This window comes from Malaya genurostris, chromosome 2 (genome assembly GCF_030247185.1).
Source record: "Malaya genurostris strain Urasoe2022 chromosome 2, Malgen_1.1, whole genome shotgun sequence".
Lineage (NCBI taxonomy): Eukaryota > Metazoa > Arthropoda > Insecta > Diptera > Culicidae > Malaya > Malaya genurostris.
Genome location: NC_080571.1, coordinates 58,468,691 through 58,481,655, shown reverse-complemented (window position 1 = coordinate 58,481,655; position 12,965 = coordinate 58,468,691). Strand labels below are relative to the sequence as shown.

The following is a 12,965-nucleotide window of genomic DNA, read 5'->3' as shown; positions in this document are numbered from 1 at the left end:
TTGTTATGGTTCCAATGGATTTGTGAAATACTATCTCTATCTTTATTTATAATTTGCAAAACAAACCAAATTGGGCCGTTAGTGACACACCAAAATATATATGAGAAAGGCAAAACCAATAATAATCGGGTCATAACATGGCATGACTCTCCTCCAAAAAAGTGAAGGATCATTAAAATCCTTAGGCTCCGGCGAGATTCGAACTCACGATCTCCTGTTTACTAGACAGGCGCTTTAACCAACTAAGCCACGGCGCCATGCATCCACGTTAGTGCCAAACACCATACAGTTCTATCCAACCCACTGGTTTGCTGCTACATCAATTTGAACACGCATGCGCAGAACAAGTAGAAAAATATTTTAGGGGTGCTCAATTTTCATTTTACTTCAATTTTACGATAAGCTTAAAATTCTATGAAATGTGGTAACGACGGATAATCAATTTTCTAACGAAAGTTCAAATAATTTGTAAACTGGTTCACAACCTTTAACTGTTTTAAACTGTTTAAAGGTTCCAATTAGAAAGTCGGATGTGAATCCGGGATTTAAGGGAACGAATTGTTTTGAATGTAGACAGGGAAAAAAATTTAGCAACTCGAAAAAAAGCGATAAGTATATCAAAGTAATAGTTCATTTTACTATCATTACTTATTTAGGTATGATTCAATTATTGAAATGGTAAAATAATGCTTCATTTCGGTAGAATAGTTTGTTTTGTTATTATTTCACAATTTAGAGATAACATAGTTTATGTAAGTAAAAGACCAACGTATTTAATAAATTGTTGGTAAATTTTGATAACTTCTAGAGAAGTTTAAAAAAATTTTATTGACTAATTCAATATTATTAATTCAATTCAAATACATTTTTAGTTCAATGAGTATATTCTACATTTAAATGTACCTGTGCTCTTGTTTTGGTATTGGAAATACCTCAGTTAGATAATACTCGGTTCATGCGGGTGACAATTTTAAGTATTCTGTTTAGCTATTTTAGCTTTTAATTCAACCCTTACGAATAACACTTCAAGCTTGTCTGCTAGTTGGAGACCTGGACATAATAAGGTATGCTTTAACAATTTTCTACTGATCGGGAATCGTTGAAATTCCGCAAATTTACGAGTTGATGCGTTAAGTTAAAGTGCATCCAAACACTTCAAGCAAGATCTTGAATCTATTCTAGAAGTAGAACATGCGTCTCAGAATCCCTTTCAGACATCATGAATCGAATCGTATCGATTTTGGAATGATTGAATTGAGAGAAAGTATAAAAATCAACGATCATTTCACATACAACTTTAATTCTCATTCATTGCACATTGTCTTAGGTAAACGTTTTAAGCATTTGAAAGACATTGCCAGAATTTTTGTTTTATCGAATATTTAGGCCAAGAATTTGGTCGTTTTGTCTTAGCAACGCCAAAGGGTATTTAGGTTACCCAAATCGAATAAAAACAACAATCTACACAATCTGGTGCAAAATTTGACACAGTTGCGTTTCAAACTGGAGCACAACGGCGCCGTGGCTTAGTTGGTTAAAGCGCCTGTCTAGTAAACAGGAGATCGTGAGTTCGAATCTCGCCGGAGCCTAGGGACCATTGAGGAGTCCTTTTTCTTTTTGGAGGGGAGCCTTTTTCTTTTTGGAGAGATGTTTCACTGATTCGGGATTTTCGTTTGCCAATTTTTTTTAAGTAGACCATGAAATCGCTCACCGTTTTTTAGATCAACGAACTCAGCAGACATAGGTCCAATGTTAGGCCATTTTGTGACATATCAACGATAAGTCTTTGTTTCTTTGCATGTTTAAACCATGAAACCTTATAAATTAGATACTGCTAATAGATAATTACCAAATTTCAACCGATCGCAAAACGGCAATCTTGTAAAACACCTTTTAATTTTATATCTACCGATTTTTCAGATGTTAGCGAAATCGCTGACATTCGTTTCCTTGGCCTCTAGTAAATCGACTTCGTAACTGATAACGGGAAAAAAATAAATCGTTCATTAAAAATTAATTTAGAAAAACAGAGTGGAAAAACTTCTGTAATTCCCAGGAGACCGGATGTAGCGCCTCAAGAAAACGGAAACACTGAATCCATATGTTTATGCGGATGGCTGCTGACGGAAGCTTAGTCCCTCTTGTGCCGTACATTTTGGCCCCTTGTCTTGTCTCTTTTGCCTTCCCTGGTGGACAGGTATATAATATTATAGTTCTTCCCTTCGTAGTCCTATAGATGATAATCTATTATCTTCCCTTTGACGAGGGTTCGTTTCGTCGGCTCATCAAACGCCAACTAGGACGTACTTCTGATAGGAAGCAGGCGTGTGATGTTGGATCGGCATGTAATTCCTTCTGTTATCGATCGATTTTGGTCCCAAATATTTTGTTATTAAGTTATCATTGTTGGTTACATTCTTAGGCTGTGAACCATTTCGCGGTTAATTTTAACTTTTGGTTAAAATCTGACACTCAGCGGTTAAGTTCACCTCGGAAAACTGCGTTTACGTTTACCTTTAGATTCTCAATAACAGCTGTGTCGTGTTTGAGATTATCTAAGTGTCGGCGTTCCAGTAACAGCTTTTTGAGTGTGATTGGATCCGTCTCCGATTCGTTTTCCATTTTCGCAAGCAATCGTGTCCGGATGTCCTTATGCTTTTCGGAATGAAGTCCAGCCACAAACACAAGACTTTTAAACTGGTCCGCTGTCATTTCCCGGATGTTAAAATCTTCACAAGCTCGATTAACAGAACTTGCATACGAGACAAAATCTTCTGCAAATCGTTTGGCTGTCTGCAAACACTGATAGTGTCGAAAAAAAAAGGATGTTTGATGCCCGAACATTTGCTTCAGTGTGGCAACTGTTTCTGCAAAACGAACTTCTCTCCATGTTTTTGGCAAAATGAGATTTACGTATATATCGTGATTTATGGAACTCATCTTTTGCAGTAAAAGTCTCACTCACTCACACACCGACCAAAATACTTAAAACCGACTATCCTCGTCGCCAATTATGTTGTGTCTTACGAAATACAAACTCGGTTAACGGAACAAAATTTATTAAATTTGATAAAACTACATTGAATTCAGAGCGTCAAAATAACGTGTTTTATTCTCCGCAGACTCTACGAACTCACTCCGCGTGAACCCACTTAGAAAAAAACGTTCATTGGTCCAATACGTTGGATCATTGGTCCAATGAAAGTCCAATCAATCATTCAACGGGAGGCCAACACGGGACCGTCGTTTGCCGATTTTGAAACAGACCGTTGAACCGAATGCCATTTTTTTTCGTTCAACAAACCCGGCAGACAGAGGTCCATTGTTGAGCCATTTTTAACATGAGGAGTTGGAGCCCCGTTGGACTAGTTTTACTGCAGAATTTCTGAAGTTTTTTCCACTTATTTGTTTAAACTAACAATACATACCTGCACAATACTTCTACTTCACGTAGAATAACAACAAATTTTCTTTCTATGTAAAGGTAACACTTAATTTTCACACTATTTTTGCAAGAGAAAAAACAACAACAAACCATTCCAGCAAATTGTACGAATATTTCGTGCAATATATCGTTCAACAAGCGCTCAAAAACCAACAAAATTGAACGGCCTGCTGAGAGGGTTAAGTCATTTGCTGTCAATCTCGTCGTGGTCGTGGTCCGCCAGTGCTGCCATAACATATGGGATCTGCATTTAGGCAGAATTGAGATGGCTCCTGGCGTGAGAACTCAGTAAACTCGATTCCAGGTGGAATCAGGTGGAATCAGACAATTGACGACTTTCATTGTGCAGCAAATCGCTGGAAACGCAAATCGCTGTTAAATAGTGTTCTCCCAATTAAGTTCCTTTACACCATTCTGCTGCTCGTTTCATTTCAACAAGGTTAGCAGGCCTTTGGTGTGGTTTTACTGTGTGTCCAACTGCGACAGTTTTTCGGCAGAATCCTGCTGCTAACTTCATAACAATAGCGTGTGGTATTCGGTCTTGCTCTCCTTTATGTCTTACTTCGACAACCGTTGCACAGACAATATTGGGAACGTTCACCTTTAATACCGATACAGTTGTGCAGCAGCAGATATTTTGTTCTCTTTCTCCGAACACGTTCCGATTGGCTGGTGCTGACATGGGTCATATCAAACAGGTTTTTCGATAGTGTACTATTGAAATACTTCAATGCCTTTTCTATACACGCTTAAGTTGAAAAATTTCGATTCTATTGGTAGTTAGATTATATAAATCCTTTCACAGATCACTGAGCTATGAGCTTTAAAAATACAAGAAAGGCAAACGCGCCTTATGAATTATCCTATTTGATACTCGTTTATACCAAACATTTCAGAAAAGTTTAATTTTAAATTATTTGAGATTACAAAAACAAAAAAGGTCCCAATGAATGATTTGATTATGAGCAATTAAAAGCATTTTTAAATCTTCGAATTTCCGAGTCCAGGCGGAATCCATCCTTCCCCTCGCCTCTCGGAGGCCCTGCGTGCTTTATGAGTAGACACAGTTTGATTTTTAGCGAGCCTTTTTTATTGGTATTCACGTCAATCCGGTTATGTCTCTGACATTACTACCCATCCGCCTTTTTGTCAGAATGAAGCCTTAAAGTAGAATGATACTATGGAGTAAACGATTAAAAATCGTAAATCTTTCTACCACGAACAATCTCACCGAATGGACCATGCCCGTCAAATCGGGAATACAATATCCATGATCATAAGTTCTCTGTAATAACATCACTTGACAGAAGATTGGTAATGCTGAAGGGACTTCATGAGTGACTATAATAGAAAACAACATAGGATTTGTAATTTTTCCTTCGATTCATGCATGAGAAGCAGATGAAAAATTACTTCTACTTAGCATAGGTTCACCACATAATATTAATCATAGAGACTTCATTTATTATATTTTGTATAAAACTGAGGAAAAGTTAGCTTTCGGAAAACATTGACGACGAACGAGCCTACTACGATCGTTTTTTCATTCGACACAACAAAATGCTTAATTGGAACATTAAGTGAATGGATATAATAAACAAAAATATATTGTATTCATGTTTACATGTAGGAGTCTACTACAATTTAAATTATTCTTATTAATAATCTTTCCTGCAATAATATGTTGTTTGTCAGGCGATATATACGTCTATTCTATGGTCTATGGTAACACAATTTATTTTTCGTCGAAATACTTTACTTGTGTAGTAATCAAAATCCGCCAAGTATTTTAATATTTATATTATTTAAAAAATTCACCTGTAATATAAGTTAATAATTTGTTGCTCTGCCCTCACCAACATGTGCAGAGAATAGAAATGAATGAAAAATGCACAGATTGCTAGAAGACGGATGAATATTTTGTGTCAATTTGGCATTGACAGCCGTCACTGAAACGGTTCTATAGCGGTCCGCGGCTGTTAAAAATTCGTGCGGAAATACAGTACCTTTTTTTGTGTTTAGTAATTCAGAGTAATTATAGTAGTAGTAATTTGAAGAAAAAGTAGTTGTGATTGTCAAAACAAGTTTTTCCTAATGTGTGATGGATGAAGTGTCAAGTTAAAAGTGGGAGCATTTGCATGTGGAAATGAGTTTCAATGTTGTTGAAAACAAACAATATCTGAAATCAAAAATATCGTTATTAATACTCCGGCATTTTTATCGATAATTTAATTGTCAAGAGTCACAGGAAAGAAAATGCTTCCAAAAAAATTGTTGTAGATACACATACACCAAAAAGATATACTCTTCCGATCCTGCCAGGAGTCGAACCTGGAATCTTCTGATCCGTAGTCAGACGCGTTATCCATTGCGCCACAGGACCGATATGAAGGCAGTGTGACAGTATGCGTTCAATTGACCAAACATATGTCGTAATTAGAAACAGAACATTTACGTATTTGTGATCGTTTTAAACCTAGGTATTTCATAACAATGTAGGACACCCGCTATTGTTACATTATGAATGTGAACATTATAAACATGCTAATTGGGCATCAGTACACTGTATAAAGGTCTAACATGATTTCATTAGCTTCTCAGTATTGCTAATTGAAGTGAGCAGTTCTTGTACTGTATGATGCCAGATAAATGTAAACTGCTTCAATGTGGTTGTTTCGAATTGAAAAGAATATAAAGAATAAGATTAATTGTTCTTGATTTTGTACGCTTCATGTAATATACTCCAGTATGAAATATATTTCCGTTTTCACAATCGGTGAACATCTCAAAATATACTTCAATTTTGTAAAGTGGTAGCTTCAATTAATACATCGCTTTGCAAACAAATCGCAAGCAGATATTGATCAATAACTATTCTCATTGAGTTGATAAATGGAACATTTTCAAAAAAATATTCCCATACCGGGAATCGAACCCGGGCCTTCTGGGTGAAAGCCAGATATCCTAGCCACTAGACCATATGGGATATGTGCAATATGAAGTACCAGCAGCAGATCTTACATAAATCAATACCAGTGATATTCGAAGATTACCATACGTTTTGCATTGTTTCATTCGGAGGATTAAATCTTATGTAGGTACTCCACTAACCTTAAACATCACAGTTCCACCATTATTTTGGTACACGTAAACCAATTTTGGGTTCAAAAACAAGTTGATGACTATTCGAATTCCGATTACAAAAAGTCAAGCAATCGGCCAAATAATATGATGACTTGATTAGTAAAATGTTATTAGTTTAATTGCCCTACACTATATGTGTAGGATCATCTATCTATCCATCATCCAACCAGACACAAAGGTTTCGTTTTGTTTCAATATTTCTATGCTAAGAAGCACTGTACTGTTGTGGCAAAAAATGATGTCGCCATTTAATTGCCTCCTCAAAACGTGTCGTATGCAAAAAAATTGGAGATACCGGGGATCGAACCCGGGGCCTTTCACATGCAAAGCGAACGCTCTACCACTGAGCTATATCCCCTTCACAGGAGATCTTCTGCAAAATGTTCATTTTTAGTTGTTTGAGGATAAAATGTTCACAAAATGTATTAACAATTTTTCGTATCACAAAACAGAGCCATCTCAAGAAACAAATTTTGAAACGGTATCGTTCGGTTAGTATTCATTTGAATAGTGACTAGCAAAAGATCTAATATAAAAATCAATTGAAAATTAGTCCCTTTGTCATTGCAATGCCATGCAACAAACGGTGGACCTTTCTTCAGTAAGTTTGTACAATTTCAGTCAATGGCAATAGTGTTGAAAATATAAGAATCAAAAATACTTTCCTATAAAAAAATAAAAGAAGAGGACATTATAAAACACAATTTGGTGCAAAGTACAAAATTTTACAAGCGCAATTCAAGTTTAGTTCTAAATTTTCGTTCAGCATACCTAAACCCATCAATAGAGGTATTAAAAGTAATTAATAAATAACTTAAACTTTGGATTAATCCTCGGAAATAAGCCATGTACAATGAATTTCTACAAGTACAAATTTTCTATTAAATTGAGGGGCCCCATTTTAATTTAGAGATGGGCAATTCGCTCCTGAGCTGTTCCAGTGAATCGAATCATTGAAGTGAGCTGACAGCTCACAGCTCTTTTCAAAAGAACCGCAGCTCACCAGCTCACTCATTTGCTACCCAGTTCACTGCATTATGACGAAGGGAACACGCTACGAGCTGATCGGATCTTCGGCTCTTTAAGATATTCAATTTAGTCGACATCAATTAAAGATAAGTTAATTCGCATTGCATTCATTGCATCATTGCAAATCAATGATTCAATTTCGATCATGCATATGAAAGAAAACCGGTGCATAAGAAAAACGGCGCCCAAAATGAACCTTAAGTTTAAACTAAAAGAGCTGATGAGCTGATACATCGAATCGATTCACTTTGGAGAGCTGATCGGTTCGGAGCTGTTCACCAAAATGAGCTGTTTTGCACACCTCTATTTTAATTAGGCTGTCAAATTTAACAGCTTTCATAAGGGATTCACAAAGTGTTCCAGTGTCTAAGGCTGTGAACCATTTCGCGGTTAATTTTAACTTTTGGTTCAAATCTGACACTTGAATAGTTATTTGGTGTCGAGTAGTTAAATTTAACTGAAACTGCGGCCGTGTTAGAATTTGCATTGCAAGATTTTGTTCAGCGTCGGAAAGTAACCATCGATCTGTCAAAAATAACCATGCTTTCGAGCAGGGTTATTTTTGACAACATCAAATTAACCGCTCGATTGTTAGATTTACACCAAAAGTTTAAATTAACCGCGAAATGGTTCACAGCCTAAGTCGCATTTCCCTGATTTTCAGAACCGGCAAATTTCCAAAACAAAATTCTTATTTTAAACGTTAATTGATACCTTAGAATTTGTTTTACATGTACCAACTTGTTATAAAAATGGCACATTTAAACTTTATTTTCAATTTAATATTTTATGACAGTCGGAAAAAATACTTAGGGCATATTCAGGAGTGTTCTAGTTCTAGATGCATAAATTATGTCAGTTTTAAAATTTAAATCTAGAAATTATAACAAAATAAACTGGCAGCCCCTGCAGCGTTTTATCTGTGTTTCAAATATAGAAAAAATAGAACGGCAATGTATACCAGTTTTAAATTTGACAGTAGAACTGGTCGAATAAATAAAACTATAACGGATTGCTGGGGATACGTTTGTTTCAGTTTCATTTACATTATAAACCACCCATATGAATCTTGCAGCTGCTGAATTTGCTCTTAAGATAACAGTTCCAGAGTAATTATTGTATGGTAACGGAATGCCACAAAATTATAATAGGTAAATTAAGGCTGGGCGCTTCCGCTCTTCGTCAACTGTTTGCATCAAGGGGATATAGCTCAGTGGTAGAGCGTTCGCTTTGCATGTGAAAGGCCCCGGGTTCGATCCCCGGTATCTCCAATTTTTTTGTGGTAGTAGCAGTGAATAACAATCTGACTTTCAACAAAATAACCAATTTAATTTATACAGCTGTTCCCAATTCGTTTGTGCGGGTGTTTATAGAGATATAACTCACTGAATCATTCCAATATTAATGCATGATTTGTAGTAAATAAAAAACTGATGAGGTTGTTGTTTATTAGGAATTCAAAAATTGTTCCACAATACTCACCATAAACAAGGATTTCCTTTTAATAAAACATGTTCGAATTCTTAGAGCAAATTCAGCAGCTAGAAGTTCTATATGGAAGTTCTATAATAGAGCAGAAACTGGAACAAACGTATCCCCAGCAAGCCGTTCTAATTTTAGGAGGTGCTTTGCCCCCCCCATATTTGCCGCGCCTGCTTTTGGCACATTGTCGCAAAGCTGATTTACCGGTAGTGACACCTGCCAATGAAAAATGGAACCAAGAAAAGGAGGATTCTTTCGGAAATTTTCATATCGGCAGTAGTGATTTGCAACATTTTTATCGTTTATTCAATAGTACAAATAGATATCAGCAATAAAAGTACACTCGGAGTAGAAGAAAACCGATTTCAAAGTGATTACTACTACTTCTTTTAGTGTAAACTACGATTAAACATGGAAAATCTTCAGAAATGTGTGAAGTTGGGTAAGGTTAGGTTTTTTCGAATCAACATTTTTTTAATCAGAAACCAGTGTAATGTTGATTTCTCGAGTACTAGAATGTATGGCGATCGAGTACTTTTTTTTTGGATACTTTATATGTTATTTCCAGGCATTTGAAAAATGGTATCAAACCAAGTTTAATGCTCCATTCTGAATAAACGGTAGATTTCGTATATTGAACTTAGATCAACATTACCGCCTCAGAGTAAAAACTTTTTCTTCAACTTCTACTATGATTTTTCAAATGAATTTGCCCGTTTTTATAAGAAATCGTTGAAAAGGTGGAGCAATTAGAAAATTTCTTACCGATTTGACAGCTCTTGCTGAAAGTATCATCTCTAAACAAGCAGCGCCTCTACATTTCAATTTTGCGACAATGTGCCAATACCTAAGGGCATATTCAGGAGTGTTCTAGTTCTAAATGCATAATTTATGTCAGTTTTAAAATTTAAATCTAGAAATTATAACAAAATAAACTGGCAGCCCCAGCAGCGTTTTATCTGTGTTTCAAATATAGAAAAAATAGAACGGCAATGTATACCAGTTGTTTAATAATTACCTTAAAATTCCATTCTCATATATTAAAATTAGAAGTAGTAGAAAATGTTTAGTGAAATATTTATAGTTCACCTCAAGTCTTTGCACTACAAGCGATGTTTCTGAAACTTTTAAACCCGTGAGATACACCCTAAGAATCTTGTTATTATATACAGAATTGCCCTATCAGTTATATATATATATATACATGCTTTGGAAGAAACAATGATAGCAGGTAGCGAGTGATAGCGTGATCGAAGATAAAACCGATCACTCAGTACAGTATCAAAGTCAGTTCCTTTCACACCCGGTCACCGATCAGGACGGTGTCGCTATCGGTTATAATAAATTAAATTTAAACGGTGTACAAGTGTTCCAGCTCTAGTAAAAAGAAAATTCCGTTTGGTTTCCCAGAGTCCGCAATATTGTCGTGTCGGCGGAATCGCGGGTTGCGAGTGTCCGCATGTAAATTCAAGTCTCGGAATTAACATGGTCCTTCGAACCGGATCATTGCGACCAGTGCCAGTGCCAAAGTGAACTAAAAGTTAATCATTTTGCGGCTGGCGTTCGGCCATTGTGTGGAACAATAGTTGCTTCGACAATGGTTGGCAAAGGGAAGCCAAGCAGATTTTACCGCCATGGCGCGGCTAAACTGTGAACGTTTATGAACAAATTCACGAATGATCGTGAATACTATTTGATTGAACGATAAAAAACTAAATATCGTTATCTATACGTGGAAGTTTTAAAATGATTAAAACATGCAGTGAGTGACTAAATATCCATTGGCAACATCGTTTGATGGGATTATAAGTGTGCTCAAGTGATCGTAATACGGTACATTCCGCTGTGAAGGAAGCCAAGAAGCTTGAGTGGGTCCAACGGCTCTTAGAATCGAATTCCTCGTACTCAAATCAAAGGTGGGTTCGTTCCTTTTGTTCTTGAATACTATATTGACGAAGTAATCAAAATGGCTGAGGCTGATGAAGCCACTGCTGAGGCGAGGCGCGAACATCAGGTTCGAGCAGATAATATAAAAAGATCTGTGAACGCTATCGAAACTTTCCTTGACTCGTACAATCCTGCTCATCATGCTGATCAGCTAGAAATCAGATTGGAGAAATTGGAAGATTTTTACAATCAGTATGTTGAACAAATCGTTCAATTACAGCTTCTTCCCGTTGGTATACCCGCTATTGAATATGATAAAGTGTTGAGTAGATTCGAGGCAAAATATTACCAACTAAAGGCAAGACTAAATCATTTGCTATCTAGGAAGGAGCCGGAATCTGCTAGTTCATCCAAAAGATCCCAATCAAACAGTTCTCATATTAAGTTTCCAGAACTGAAACTACCGGAGTTTATTGGAAATCCGCTTGAGTGGCAGTCTTTCCATGATCGGTTCAACGCGGCCGTGCATTCGTCCGCGGAGCTAAGTAATTTGGAGAAGTTTCAATATTTAAAAGGCATTCTGCGAGGCGAAGCCGCTGGCTTGATATCTGAAATACCGATAAGTGATGAAAACTATTTAGAGGCTTGGAAACGATTAGTCAATAGATACGACGATAAACGAATGTTAGTGAAATGTCATCTAGCAGAGCTTTTCAACACTCCATCAATGAAACAAGAATCCACGGAAGGAGTGTTGAATCTTGTTGACAGATTTGATCGAAATATCGCAATTCTTAAAAAACTTGGAGAGCCGACAGATAGCTGGAGCTCAGTCCTGGTATATCAGCTGAGTCAGCGCTTAGATAACGATACGCTTCGCGAATGGGAGAATTATGTTGCTCGTCAAACTATCGTCAAGGTTGAAGGACGAGAATCACGTATGCCAAAATATACTGATATGATTAATTTTCTACAAGGCCATGCAAGAGTCCTGCAGGCTATAGCTCCTTCACAGTTAACACGGAGCGGAAGTAAAATCAAATTTCAGCCCAAATTTTCGACTTTACACGTTGCCCAAACGTCAAATGTAAGTAACGAATCGAATATGGATCGTAAATGCTTGCAGTGCGGAAATGATCACTATTTGCATCAGTGCTTTAAGTTCCGTAAGCTCTCACCAAGGCAGCGATTCGACTTTGTAAAACGACATCACTTATGTTTAAATTGTATGAAAACCTCTGGACATGGCTGCAAGGATTGTTCGTCGGATGGGTGTCGCAAATGCACAAAACGCCATCATACTCTTATTCATTTGCCACCACTAGAATCAAATGCTCAAGCCAACAGTTCTACAACCTCCACTCCTACCATCCAAACTGATCCCTCGCAATTTGCTATCGCACTATCTCACAACTCTAAAGAAAGCTCTAATCTTACACTGGTAGCCACCGAGCATCCCGCCTTAGAATCAGACACATTCTCGAGTCCTTCCTCTCAGCTACCTACGAACCCACCCAACGGTTTTACGGCCCACTCGACGAAGCTTCCCAACGAAACTGTGCTGCTCTCCACCGCGTTGGTTTACGTAGAAGATCTTCACGGTGCAAATGTCGTTGCTCGAGTTCTATTGGATAGCTGCTCGCAGTTTAATCTCATGACAGAGTCATTACTTCAAAGGTTGAAATTACCCGTCGTTCCCGAAAATGTCAATCTTGGCGGCGTAGGCAGCAAGGTTACTTCGATTACAAGGGCAGCCGAAACTTCCATTACATCTCGTGTATCACAATTTTCTCGAAAACTGAAGTTTCTCGTTCTTCCGATGATCTCTTCCAATCAGCCGGTACAAGCCATGAACACGGTGAATTGGGAAATCCCCAGTTGGACTACGTTGGCGGATCCAACATTTTGCACACCTGGGCCTATCGACGCTCTTCTTGGTGCAGAAATATTTTTTGAGTTGTTACGATACGGAAAAGTG

General features: G+C 37.2%; 6 non-coding genes across 6 annotated transcripts; 2 read left to right on the top strand and 4 right to left on the bottom strand.

Annotated features, from left to right (window-relative positions):
* Nucleotides 1-183: 183 nt before the first annotated feature.
* On the bottom strand, nt 184-257 carry Trnat-agu (transfer RNA threonine (anticodon AGU)). The gene has a single exon. It is a non-coding gene; the product is annotated as a tRNA-Thr (tRNA).
* Nucleotides 258-1,515: 1,258 nt separating this feature from the next.
* Trnat-agu (transfer RNA threonine (anticodon AGU)) lies at nt 1,516-1,589 on the top strand. Its single transcript has one exon. It is a non-coding gene; the product is annotated as a tRNA-Thr (tRNA).
* Nucleotides 1,590-5,755: 4,166 nt separating this feature from the next.
* On the bottom strand, nt 5,756-5,828 carry Trnar-acg (transfer RNA arginine (anticodon ACG)). The gene has a single exon. It is a non-coding gene; the product is annotated as a tRNA-Arg (tRNA).
* Nucleotides 5,829-6,359: 531 nt separating this feature from the next.
* On the bottom strand, nt 6,360-6,431 carry Trnae-uuc (transfer RNA glutamic acid (anticodon UUC)). Its single transcript has one exon. It is a non-coding gene; the product is annotated as a tRNA-Glu (tRNA).
* Nucleotides 6,432-6,875: 444 nt separating this feature from the next.
* Nucleotides 6,876-6,947, bottom strand: Trnaa-ugc (transfer RNA alanine (anticodon UGC)). Its single transcript has one exon. It is a non-coding gene; the product is annotated as a tRNA-Ala (tRNA).
* A 1,870-nt stretch (nt 6,948-8,817) lies between these two features.
* On the top strand, nt 8,818-8,889 carry Trnaa-ugc (transfer RNA alanine (anticodon UGC)). Its single transcript has one exon. It is a non-coding gene; the product is annotated as a tRNA-Ala (tRNA).
* The last annotated feature ends 4,076 nt before the right edge of the window (nt 8,890-12,965 follow it).